Genomic DNA, 13,819 nt, shown 5'->3' on the forward strand with positions numbered 1-13,819 from the left:
CGAGCAAATTACAGCTTCTCCTTTCGAGAAAGCACTTTTGCATTAGTCACGAGGATTAGTAAGAGTCGGATCAAAGGATATCTTTACAGAGATCCTCTAGACACGCAGAGAGCTAGCAACTTGGTGAGGAGATGCAGAATTAATCTGGGACATGAGGACTATAATCTTTATCTGCCCCACCAGGCGCTGACTCTTAAGTCCTTTTGTTTTCAAGCTGTCTTAAGCACATGCATCTGTGGGCTGGTTTGTAGCCCAGGGTTATCAGCGGTAGCAGAACTTTTTATCTGAAACAGATCTCATATTATCTTTAATCCTTCTAGGACCCCAGAGATTTATTTAAATTTGCTGTAGGAGAAGACAGCAGCGTTTATACCAAAGGAAGCTTGTTGTGGTCTTTGGGCAGTATGCACCTAGCACGTCCCATCCATACAAGAGTTTCTGATTCTTCAAAGGGACTTTCCCCCCCTCCTTCCAGCTTGCATGCCCTGCATCCTCACCAAATTTGTTCTGAAGACACCAGCCAGAGCACCAAGGAGGCTCCACCCGCTACCTTACAGGGAGAACATTGTGGGAAGTAGGAGGCCAATCTGGCCCCATTAATTGGCCAGCGAAGGGGCGGCTCTGTTGCTGCTTGCTTTCCTCTGGGTCCCCAGCTTGAACTACAACTCCCTTTACCTCTGACAACTGGTTGTGGTAGCAGGGGATGATGGGAGTTGAGAAGGCTGCTCTAAATGTTGTTGGATTGTAATTCTCATCATGCCTTGTGACTGGCAGTGTTGGTTGGGAATGATGGGATTTGGAGTCCAATGACATCTCAGGGGCCCAGCCCTGATTTAGATCACACATAACAGAGTTTTGCCTTTCTACAGGCAGTTTGCTCCTTATGTTTAGCAGGCTATTGGAATTCCCTCCAGCCTTGGCAGGATTATAATTACTTCTCTGATCTTAATGGGCACTGAGACAGAGAAATAAAAGAATCACGCATGAACAACACTGTACTTGAAAAGCTACCATGTTATGATATAGTGATGAGACAGGATCTTGTTCTTTCTTTTTCCTGTTTCCTCTTTCTTTCATAGGAGAAGCTCCCATCCCTGGTTTGTGACTTCTCCTACTTCTTCTAGATGGGACCCAGGTGGCGCTGTGGGTTAAACCACTGAGCCTAGGGCTTGCTGATCAGAAGGTCAGCGGTTCGAATCCCTGTGGCAGGGTGAGCTCCCGTTACTCGGTCCCAGCTCCTGCCAACCTAGCAGTTCGAAAGCACGTCAAAATGCAAGTAGATAAATAGGAACCACTACAGCGGGAAGGTAAACGGCGTTTCCGTGTGCTGCTCTGGTTCGCCAGAAGTGGCTTTGTCATGCTGGCCACATGATCTGGAAGCTATACGCCGGCTCCCTCAGCCAATAATGCGAGATAAGCGCGCAACCCCAGAGTTGGTCACGGTTGGACCTAATGGTCAGGGGTCCCTTTACCTTTACCTTTACCTTTACCTACTTCTTCTGGTCATGGGTGAAAGGTTCCAAAAAGGCAATTCAAACCTCTTAACTTTTTTTGTGCATTGTGTGGAGCAGAATTTTCCAATGTGCTGCTGGTCGCAGGATGTCCTGTTTTACGGGTTTGGCGCACATCAGCCTTTCCACATGATAAGCCAATCCCTGCCCCGATCCTGCCTTTTCCCCTTTCCTTCACTTGCAAGCTGCTTGAGCCTTCCAACGTTGAAACTCCATCCTGAAGTGGAGGAGGGCTAGAAGAAATGCATCCTCAACAACGGCTCTGCGAGACCAGAAGGAAATTTGAGAGCACACACTATAATTTGCTGGAGGAATCGTGCTATTTGCACATGGCTATAATAAAAGCCTGCCAGTTTATTTATTTATTTTGCAAGTGGCTCGCCGGCAGCAACAGGAGCGTTAAAAGCAAAAAGTGCCTCCCACAAATTCCTTGGATGACCATGGAAATCGCTGGGTGTAAAGGCTCTCACGATGTATAATAAAGGGGGCGGGACAGAACTGGAGTACTTGATGTGCAGAAGAAGCTGCCCGTGCTGTCAGAGCCACCGCTGGGAAGCTACAGAATAGATATAATTACAACCATTTGTTAGCTCTTTGGGCAATAACCTGTACTTGCATAACAGCCCCAGCAACTCGTCTGTAAAGTTATGGCAACAAACAAAGCTTGCTAAGGAAGTGCTAACATTTCCTTTTCCCAAAGAGTGGAGCAAGTTGAAGTCAAGTTTCTTTTTCATCCAACCTGAGGCCCTTCAAATGCATTTGGAATACACCTCTCAACATCCAGCATAGTCAAAAAATCTGGGAGACATCAGGCTGGAATATTATTATTATTATTATTATTATTATTATTATTATTATTATTACAGTGGTGCCTCGCAAGACAAATTTAATTCGTTCCACGAGTCAATTCGTTTTGCGAAAAAATCGTCTTGCGAATCACGGTTTGCCATAGGAATGCATTGAAATTTCTTTTTTTGCCCATAGGAACACATTAATTAAATTTCAATGCATTCCTATGGGAAACCGCGATTTGCAAGATGAATTTTTTGCAAAATGAATTCGTCTTGCGAGTCACCATCAGATCGCAAGATGCATTTGTCTTGCGAAAAATTCATCTTGCAGGGCATTCGTCTTGTGAGGTACCACTGTATTATTATTCCACCCATCTGACTGGGTTTCCCCAGCCGCTCTGGGCAGCTTATACCACATAAAAATGGTAAAACACCAGACATTAAAAATTTCCCTATACAGGGCTGCCTTCAGATGTCTTCTAAAAGTCAGATAGTTGTTTATTTCCTTGACATCTGATGGGAGGGCATTCCACAGGGCGGGGGCCATTACCAAGAAGGCCCTCTGCCCGGTTCCCTGTAACTTCACTTCTCGCAGTGAGGGAACCACCAGAAAGCCCTCAGAGCTGGACCTCAGTGTCCAGGCTGAACAATGGGGGTGGCTACTTCAGGTATAAGAAGCTATAAAAACTAAGATCTTTGGTCAGATATAGGTCCATGTTTTGATTTCCTTCCAAACACCAGCAGGTTGCTTATGCCTTGTCTGCTTGGAATGAGCTCAGACTCTTTAAGAAAAGTTTGAGGCATGTGCAAACAATGTGTCCCAGTGAATTCTATTGTTTGTTTGTTTATTAATTTATACTCCACTTATATCAGAACCAGTGAAGGTGGTGAATGTCCTGTGTGAGTGTCTGGAATGTGTGAATGAGGGTGAAACCAGATGCAATGTTGAATGTGTATTTGAATTTAACATGCATATTTTAAAAATGCAAATAGCATCCACTTGCATATCTCCATAGTGCCTGCAATGCCTCACAAACACCACACATCACTGAGACAACAGAAAGTGAATATTGCATCCCTATGGAAAAGAACGGCGGACAGCATATTGATTGTCTCCAATTGATACAAAATTGTATTACTGTGGCATGATTTTTATGATCATCTCGCACATATACTTGTTTCCAGGGCAGGGGGAGAATGTGCTGTGGAACTTCACGGCAACAATCCTCTTCTGCAAAGAGCTGCCTTAAAACATTTCCACACACAATTTCTGCTCAAGCATGTAAAGTCCAAACCCTTTTCGAAATTGTTTTTCTGCTTTAATGCAACAGGAGAGACGGTGTCAGATTCCCTCTCCCCTTCAGCCTTTAGAACTCACATGATTATTTGCTGCTATCGCACGCACAGAAATGGCATCAGATGCTCTTTTTCATGAGTTTTCATGTCGAGCCCGTGTGCAGCAGCTGTGAAAAAAGGCAAATTCCACGTTAAGGATCATTAGGAAAGAGATTGCAAATAGAACTGCCAATATCACAATGCCGCTGTACAAATCTACGGTGCCACCGTGCTTGGAATACTGTGTGGGCAGCTTTGGTAGCCTGATATGAAAAATAATATCGCAGAGCTAGGAAACCACGGCCAAAAGGATCAGCTGAAGCAATTGAGGCCGGAGCAACTCCCCTTTGAGGGAAGGTTACAACATTTGGGGCTGTTTGGTTGGGGGGGTGAATAAGGGGTGGCATGAAGTATAATGGTGTTATAGTTTGGGAGGACCCTCCTAAACCCTAGAAATTAATAAATGGTAGGATTTTGATTATTTGGAGTATTGAAGGGAAGACTGCAGGCCAGTGGAAAAATACAAGCTAAGCTTCCTTTCCAAGCCAGGACGTCACCTGGGATAGATGTATTAACATGACAAAAAGTGTTGATGGCCCGTCTTGGATCTGGGGAGACAGAAGGTTACCAGGGTAACTGAGTGTGAAGTCACAGGAAAAGATGGTCTTTAGCAAGGTGTGTTGGGAGGGAGGGAGAACATGGGGAGATCCATCTTGGGCAGGCTGGCTGAAGGCTGGCTGGGAGAGATGCCGTCAATTCCAGTGCTGCCCTGCTACGGGAACTAGCTCTTCTTGAGGTGACAATGCTGTGAGATCGGGACTCCCTCCATGCAAACTGAAGGTCTAAATATGTGAATAAATCATATTTCTTAAAACTACGACAGTCTCTGCTGCGTCTTCAATTCTCCGAAGGAGCACAAACCCTAGGTGAGCACCTGAAACCCCCTAAAATGTTGCTACCCCTCAACAGAGACTGGGGGTGGCACCCAGCTTCTGTAACAATATTACATATGGTGTGACTTAAGTGGGCAGAGGTTCTTTTTTCACCCTCTCCATAATACTAGAACCTGGGACCATCTGGTGAAGCTTAACAGTGGAAGATTCAAGACACAAAAGACAGTGCATGTAGTCTACTGTACGGAAGTAAGAGTTGTCACATCCATTGCTTCACCCACTTTCCCCCATGTGGCCCCCAGCCAGTTCTCCATGCTGGAATGCGGCCCTCAGGCTGCAAAAGCTTTTCCCTTCCAGGTTAAGCAGACATTTTGCACTGTTTGTTGTGGATTACCTCGCATCACCTCCACCACTTAAATGACACATCAGTGGAGATGCAGTTCATCACTTCTAATACAACATGAGGTTCTGCCTACGCTAGGTCCTTATTTGATTGTGGAATGCTTTGAGTGCCATTTATTTTTAAAACAATGCGCCAATATTTTCAGTGCAGCTTATATGGGAAGAACCAGTAGGCAGAACTCCTACGTACAGCTTCATTTCAGAACTTCGCACCAGCTATGCCAGCCAGCAAAAGAATCTGCTTCTCACAAAATTGCCACTCTGCATTCATTAAGCTGTCAATTGCTCACCAAACTCTTGGATGTCCATAACATTATTGCAAGGAGCAGAAAAAGGAGAAAGCAAAGCTAATATTATTCTTAATAAGAAAATTTAACTTGTTAGTTGCTTAACACAGAAGAAAAAAATTCTCTAAATGACTTACAAAAATCTCTTTATCGTTACTTACAACTTTTTTTTGTATCTGCCAGATGTGGAAGTGAACTTAGGAGGAACTGACTTGCCCAAGGCTACCCATAAGATCTAGAACCAAGGTGAGATTGGCAGAAGAGGCCAACATTTATCCACACTGTTTTAATGATCAAGGCACTTTTCGGCTCAAGGTTTTGCTCAGCAGAGCAAAAGTGACTGTTTATTGTTCATCACCCTTAAGTCAGCTGAGGTCTGCTGCTCTGAACTCTAAATAAAAGATGGATGGGAATTAGATTAAACATCAAAGGCGCAAGAGAGTGCCCTGTGTGTGGCTTAAAGCAATAAAAAAAGTCCTGTAATTGCATGCGCTTTTGAATTAACCAGGCCACGTCTTGCAGCAAAGCAAGCCTGCGTGACTTGTAGCCCGTCAAGCCAAACACAGTTTATGTATCATGGCTGAGATGCTGCTGGATGAGGTGAGTGTTGCCAAGCATCTAGAAAACCTCAATATATGGGTGGTAGGCTGTACTCAGTTTAGCGGATTATAAATTGTGCCGCTCCGGTGTAAAGCACAGACTGGCCCTCTCTCAGCTGCCCTACAGAACACAAGGAGAGAGCTCTGTTGGATCACCCCAGTGGCCCATCGAGTCCAGACTGCTGCTCTCAGTACCCAACCAGATGCATGCAAGCTGGATCGGAACGCAACAGCGTTCTCCCCTCCTGCGGTTTCAGCAGCTGGTAATCAGAGGCATAGTGTTTGTGACTGTGGAAGCAGAACATAAAAGACTCTGGAGGTACATTAGTAGCCACTGATTTATCCTCCACGAATTTGTCTAATCCTCTTTTAAACCCATCCAAGTTGGTGGCCATCACTGCCTCTTAGGGAGCAAATCCCATAGCTTAACTATCTGCAGTGTGAAGAAGGACTTTCTTTTGCCTGTCTCAAATCCTCCAACATTCAGCTTCATTGCATGCCCACAAGTTCCCACATTATAAGAAAAGGAGAAAAACATTTCTCCAGCTGCTTTCTCCGCACTGTGCATAATCTTATAAACTTCTATCGTGTCTCTTTTTACTCACCTTTCCTCTAAACCAGGGTTTCCCAAACTACAGTTCCCATCATCCCTGACCACTGGTCCTGCTAGCTAGGGATGATGGGAGTTGTAGTCCAAAAACAGCGGGAGACCCAAGTTTGGGAAACCCTGCTCTAAACTGAAAAGCTCCAAGTGCGGCAACCTTCCCTCACAGGGGAGCTGTTCTTTCATTTTGGTTGCCCTTTTCTGCAAATTCTCCAAAACCCTTTCTTAAGGGGAGCTGACGAGAACTGTACGCAGTCTTCTGAGATTTGTACAACGGCATTGCGGTATGGGCAGTTTTATCTCCAATCCCTTTCCTAATGATTCCTAGCATGGGAGCCACCTTTTTCAGAGTTGCCACATGCTGGGTCAACACCTTCCATGAGGAACCTCAGACCTCACAAATGCCCCACAGGGGTATTTGTGGTCCTCCAAGCTTTTCTATCTAACCTTTGGGAATCTCCCAAGGCCAGGCCACAATCCCTTCTGCTTCTTATCTTCCTCGAGAATCTTTGCCTGGCTGGAAAGTGTCCTTGAACTTTGATAATGGAGGGGGGAATAGAAAGGCGGGTGGGAGTGTCTGTAGAAACTCGTGGACTGTCCAAAAGTAAAATTAGCATTCACGGCTCCACCCATTTTTCCTCTGGCCCCACTCAGCACTGGCATTTTGTACCCCATAAAGCAATTTGCCCCTTAGACTGAAAAAGGTCCCCCAGCTACAGACTAATGAGCTTAAGGAAATAGATTTCTCAATAAAAGCTTTTCGTACCGTATTACTGTGCCATGTCTCAGAGCAGAACTGTAATCCGCAATGTACAGAGCCAACACTAACTGCCTTCTGCATGGTACTTGCCAGCAAAAAAATATAATTAGCTGTAAACTCTGAAAGGCCCAATGAGCCTATAAAAGTGAAAGAGCTGTCCTCGCCCTCAACACTTGTAGTAGCTCTTTAATTGCCGTCCATCCCTAATGCAACAAGGTTTCTCACACAGCATGTTCCCTTACTTGTTAATTTCACCCTAAAAAAAAGCCCAAAGCCCACCAAGATCTAATAATATTTCCATCGCATTGTCCTTTTGTCCCCAAAGATGTGTTTTGAAGGAGATGGGGCTGGGTGCTACAAACAAAGTATCAGGTGCCTTTTGCGGGAAAATTAACTTAAGCGCTTCAATGTTAATTGTTTTAGCTACACCAGATTGACTAGGCAATAAATGGTTCCCCAATTTTCTTCTTCAGCAGAGCAAGAAATTAGACAAGTTGAAGCAAGATAATAATCAGCAGGGGAAATTATTATTTTCAGAAAAGATGCCTGGAACCAAGAGAATTAAATCTCCATGACAGCCAAGACGTGAATATTAATTGAATCTCAAATTATTCATTTTTTTCAATTTACGCCTGACAAACAACAATCAGGTGGCGGCTTCAAATCGTTTGTTTGATTCCTTCTCTCCCCTGTTTGCTCTTTCAGATGGCTGTAGGGCGGAGGTGGAGAGACCTTAGGTTTTTGCACTTTGTTTTCGTACTGGATCACTGCAGCCCATCAGCTACAGTGAAGTGCAAAATAGTGGTTCGGGATGTGTGGATGTACATGCAAAGGATCGTGTCCTCGTGAATATACCAGCCTAGATCTTCCTTAGAGGCCCTTTGTCACAGGGCATTGTTAATGGGAAGTCAACAAATGTCCAAATAAATAAAATCAATAGGTTGCAAGCCGATGCACAACACTGGGGAGTAGGTCCCATTAAATTAAATAGCACTTACTTTCGACTAGACATGCATTAGGATTGCACTGTTAAGGTTAAACAACAGCATGCCTCTCAAACACATGGTCATCTTAGGAATTTATTTCCCGAGTTCACTGCCCTTTCACAGAAAAAAGCTACTCCTGGCTCTCACAAGCAATGGGGAAGAAATTTGATTCAGTTTGTATTTAAAGGCAACCTTGCTTAATTTGCACTTTCTGAAACAACACACAAACCGAAACACAGACGTCCCTCGAAATTCACATTGCAATACAGTTCTCCAGCCAAATGTGGTGTGCAAAGGAAAAAGGATTGTGCTATGCTACCATGAGTATGTAAGTGGCATATGTTAGTGAAAACAGCATAGAAAAATGCATTACATTAGGCCCAAAATGCATATGTGTACACTAGGGAAAATTTGCACACACAAAAAAAAGCTTCTGAATTTTCACGAGAAAAGATCACAAACTGATGTGGAGAACTGAACTTAAGATTGGAACAATGAGAAACTGAAAATGATATATTTGCCCACCCCTAATCCAGAAGCGGCTTTGTCATGCTGGCCACATGACCTGGAAGCTATACGCCGGCTCCCTCGGCCAATAATGCGAGATGAGTGCGCAACCCCAGAGTCAGTCACGACTGGACCTAATGGTCAGGGGTCCCTTTACCTTTACCTTTAATCCTCACACACACATCCCCACACTTTTTTCATTTCAGCAAACTAATTTAGGGAAGCGGGTTGCTGCTTTGAATCAGAAAGCCTTGCTACTCTACATTTGGTCTAGCCCTGCTGCAGAGCAGGTGATCAGCCTCTCTGCCAAGCCCAATCAATGGCAAAGCAAACATTTCCACTTCTCTGAGCTTGCCTTCTTAGCACCGACCTGTCCTACGGTGGATGATGTTGTATTTTTGTGGGCTTGTGTTATTTGTTTGTGACACAAGATCTGAGCCAGAATGCTTTGATGGTGTTTCCTGCTTGGCAGGGGGTTGGACTGGGTGGCCCTTGTGGTCTCTTCCAGCTCTATGATTCTATGATTCTATGATTCTATGCCTGTTGTCTTTGTCCATGGAGTTTTCTTGGCAGGGATACTGGAGTGGCTTGCCAGTTCCTTCTCCAGGTGGATCACGTTTAGTCAAAACTCTCCACTATGACCTGTCCATCTTGGGTGGCCCTGCATGGCATAGCTCATAGCTTCTCTGAGTTATTCAAGCCCCTTCGCCACGACAAGGCATTGATCCATGAAGGGGATCAATGGTGCTGGAGGAGACTCTTGAAGGGATCAATGGTGCTTGAAGGGATCAATGGTGCTGGAGGAGACTCTTGAAGGGGATCAAATGGTGCTGGAGGAGACTCTTGAGAGTCCCATGGACTGCTAGAAGATCAAACCTATCAATTCTTAAGGAAATCAGCCCTGAGTGCTCCCTGGAAGGACAGATCGTGAAGCTGAGGCTCCAATACTTTGGCCACCTCATGAGAAGAGAAGAATCCTTGGAAAAGACCCTGATGTTGGGAAAGATTGAGGGCACTAGGAGAAGGGGACGACAGAGGACAAGATGGTTGGACAGTGTTCTCGAAGCTACGAACATGAGTTTGACCAAACTACGGGAGGCAGTGCAAGACAGGAGTGCCTGGCGTGCTATGGTCCATGGGGTCACGAAGAGTCGGACACGACTAAACGACTAAACAACAACAACAACAACATGATTCTATGACAGCAGTGAACCTCACGACACGACGCATCTGCTATACATGTAACATCCAACAACAAGGGATTGAGGAGATGGTACCTCGTGTCATTTCTCCTTGTTCAGCTGCTCTCAAGGAAACAGAGTTCGCTATAACAGCACAGTCAGAGCAGCAGACAGTGGCAACCATTAGCTGTCAGTTGAATAGTTCTTTTCAGCACTGCCTGCAGAGAGATGCATGGCAACTTCTATCACACTTTTGAATTAGCTGAAGGGTCGGGGGACAGAGGCCAGCAAGAGCAAATAGCTCTGCAATAGGTATGATCCTCTGGAGTGATTCCTCCTCTGGAGTGGAGATCTTCTCAAACAGATCTGCACAAGATATGACCCACCCAGACAACTTCAGTCTTTCAGTCATGCATGACAGTCCATTTAAGGTTCAATAGCAGGCATCTTCTTACCTCTACTATGAAATGCCCTTCCTTCTGCCATACGTACAGCAGCAGCCATCAGTTGTCGTGGTGTGTGTGTGTGTGTGTGTGTGTGTGTGTGTGTGTGTGTTTGCCCAGGCTTTTCAGACTCAAAATAGCAGACTCGGGCTCCAGTCACATGGCAGTTTTTTCTGTTTTCCCGACTTCCCCCTAACTGTAAAGTTCCACATTATGTTTGAGCTTTCATGTAATCTAAAAACCACTTCTGGAATTATAGTGGGACACTGCACAATTAGACCACTCTTTTCCATGTTATTTGCTTCCAGGGCAAAATCCATTTGCAAATAATGTTTTATATTCCACAATGGTTCCACGATATGCCACTATAGTTCCAGAGCTGGCTTTTACATTGTTTGAAAGTTCATTTGTAATGCAGAGATTAAGAGCTAGGGAAATGTAATGAAAATGGAATAAACTGCCATGTTGTCATATAATATAACTGTAGAATTGTAAGGGACCCAAAGAGTCATCTAGTCCAATTGTCTTCAGTTGCCTTCAATGCAGGAACCACAACTAAACAATCCCTGAGCTGATCCTATGCATGCTTCCTAGGGAATAATTGCCCCTGAAATCAATGGGATGTTTTCTGAATAAGCAGGGGCACCATCTTGCTCTCAGGATTGTGGGTGCCCACCACCGCAACACGGACTGTGACATGTGTGATGTCACACACACTAAGTGACATCACACGTCCGCATTGTGGGAGCCGGCAGCGGCATCAGATCCTCTTCCTCCTCCTCTCTGCACCCAGCGAGGCACCCTTTTCTGTGGGGAGGGGCTCAGGCTCAGAGACAGAGAGACTCTGCCTCTGTGTCTGAGTCCTACCCCCACCCCCGAAAAGTGTGCCTTGCTCGCTGGCTGTGGAGGGCGGAGATGAACTGCTTCTCTCTCGGACGCAGCACCGCTATCGCCTGCCGGCTTTTCTCATTGAGTTTGTGGGTTCCCAGCCCCCACAATTATATTATTGTGGGTGCCCAAGCACACATGGCCCCCTGAGTTGGCTCCTATTTGAGCACCCTGCACCAGGCTGTGAGTCCAACAATGATTCATATCATGTTCAGCTGTGTTTAAACCTACTAAGGTGGATTACATCTTTTTTTCAAGTTAGGTTGCCAACTGGCCAGGAAAAACAACAACAACAACAAAGCAGCCCTGGGTTGCTCCTCTGCCTTTTAACAGACATGATGGGCAGAGGAGGAGACATATTTGGGCGTTTTCCATAGCATGAAACCAAACATTGTCACCTGCTAATTGCTGTAGATCAAGCAGCTGTTAAGGGGCAGCTACAGGAACCTGGTCAGGATGCAGGTGGCGCTGTGGGTTAAACCACAGAGCCTAGGGCTTGCCGATCAGAAGGTCGGCGGTTCGAATCCCCGCAGTGGGGTGAGCTCCTGTTGCTCGGTCCCAGCGCCTGCCAACCTAGCAGTTCGAAAGCACATCAAAGTGCAAGTAGATAAATAGGTACCGCTACAGCGGGAAGGTAAACAGCGTTTCCGTGTGCTGCTCTGGTTCGCCAGAAGCAGCTTTGTCATGCTGGCCACATGACCTGGAAGCTGTACGCCAGCTCGCTCGGCCAATAACGCGAGATGAGTCAGTCACAACTAGACCTAATGGTCAGGGGTACCTTTACCTTTGCAGGAACCTGGTCAGGAGCACTCAACCCTCTTCAAAGGGATCAGAAGAATAGATTGGGTCTGTTGAAATAAATGTCATGTCTCAAATGCAAGCAAAGGGACTGCAGAAAGACACAGCAATGCAGCAAGGCCCCAAAGCCTCTACCGTCACCCCCAAACAGTTTGCTCCAAATTTACACTGCTTTTTCATTCGTAGGTACATATTGCAGAGCGCGTGTTGCGTGGCGCCACTAAGCCTGCTTTCATTCAGTTCAGCGGCAGAATGCTCTCCGACCATTAAAACGATGCCACACTGTGTCAGGCAGGCAGGCTCTTGGGGGTGATAATACTGTGCTGCTCAAAAGCAGCATGCAGCGAAAGGAAGGGAAGAAGACAATTACATCAAAAAGCTGGGGGACCCCTCTGGTTCACAAAGCCCATCTAAAACAAGAGTGAGAGAAAGAGATAAATATTTTACTCCTAGGTTGTGAAATGCCTAATGCAGAAGAAGAAGCATTTCTGTGAAACAGTCAGGTAATTGGAAAGTTACTTCATGGCAAATGGAGCATTTTGGACTGAGCTCCTGTAGCAAAGGGAATAATTTGCTTGCCTGTCGCCAGCTAGCTAACAAGCTCACTGTGTTAGGGGCATGGCCCAGCGGTAGAACAAACCCCCTGCATGCAGAAGGCTCCAAGTTCAAACTCTCCCATCATCTCTAGTCTTAAAAGGATCCCAAGTAGCAAGTGCGAAAGACCCCTGCCTGATACCCCAGGAAGCCCCACTTAGCCAGAGAGCACCAGACACTGCCATCTTGATAGCTTGACACAATTTAGGTAGGTCACCTCACCTCATTTATTTTTTTCCTGTAGACCGCTTGAAAATTGCTGGCTTCTCACTGGACATCTGAAAAATAAATTATATTCAGAGTAGTACTGGTATATTGCCACAGCATGTCTGACAAGACCGTCTGAAGGTAGGCAGAAGTTCCGTTAAACTGTCCTTTGACTGGAGTGCTTGCTGGCCTTGAATTCAAGTGGTTTTTATTAGAGGCTAGTTGAAACCTTCCAGTTACCACAAGACCAAATGATACTCTTCATCGGTGTTTTTTTCTGGGGGGACGCAGGGGTATGCATACCCCTAAACATTTTGTGAATCTAAGTTTGGCCACATTGAGGGGCACTATTTCAATATGAGTAGGAAAATGAGAGTACCCCTAAATATTATTATTATTATTATTATTATTATTATTATGAAAAAAGCACTGCTCTTCATTTTGTTTTTTGTTTCTTTTTTTAAAGAAGAAGAAGATCCCTTTCAAGAACGGTCTTCATTTATCTGCATTACTGCATTCTGGAACTAGTGCAATCTTAGATAGCCAAATCAAATAGATGAGGCACAATCTAAACAAAACCAAAAAAAACCCCACAAATGAACTAGAGTAACTTACATTCAGGCTGTTACGGACAAAGGGGAGGTACTCAACCAACACATCAGAAGCGTTGACCTCCTGAGCTTGCGTTCTACGCTGTAAGGACTTGACAACAGCATAGCTCCAGAGCATTATATGCATACACTACCACTGATTTCTATACATCCCCCCATTATACAGGGCTCCCAGCGCCATAATAAGGCAAGAAAACCCTATTTTCTGAAACATAGAAATTTACAAAAAAAAAGCCAAATAGATGGCTTTATTTTGTTCCAAAGGGTAATAGAAAATTGTGATTCAGGGATGGAGGGGAGGGGACCTGACTGAATAGGAACATGGATGCCATAATCCTCAAGATATATCATCATGTACTCAGGATACCCCTCCCAACTGCCAAACCAGGCATTAACAGCCCTGACAAAGGGACCAGACCAGC

At 45.2% G+C, this 13,819-nt stretch overlaps 1 long non-coding RNA gene across 3 annotated transcripts in view; it reads right to left on the reverse strand.

Moving 5' to 3' along the window:
* Positions 1 to 1,845: 1,845 nt before the first annotated feature.
* The window catches only part of LOC132592585 (uncharacterized), a 29,837-nt gene continuing 17,863 nt past the window's right edge, over positions 1,846 to 13,819 (reverse strand). For 2 of the 3 annotated variants that reach the window (XR_015951244.1, XR_015951243.1), the window contains exons 2-4: positions 12,802 to 12,857; positions 11,972 to 12,035; positions 3,202 to 3,765 (exon numbers count right to left, since the gene is read on the reverse strand). This is a non-coding gene — a long non-coding RNA (uncharacterized LOC132592585). Of the gene's footprint in view, positions 2,068 to 3,201; positions 3,766 to 11,971; positions 12,036 to 12,801; positions 12,858 to 13,819 lie in introns of those variants that run through there. The other variant, XR_015951245.1, reaches the window with a different exon arrangement.

Source organism: Zootoca vivipara, chromosome 8 (assembly GCF_965207765.1).
Source record: "Zootoca vivipara chromosome 8, rZooViv2.hap1.1, whole genome shotgun sequence".
Lineage (NCBI taxonomy): Eukaryota > Metazoa > Chordata > Lepidosauria > Squamata > Lacertidae > Zootoca > Zootoca vivipara.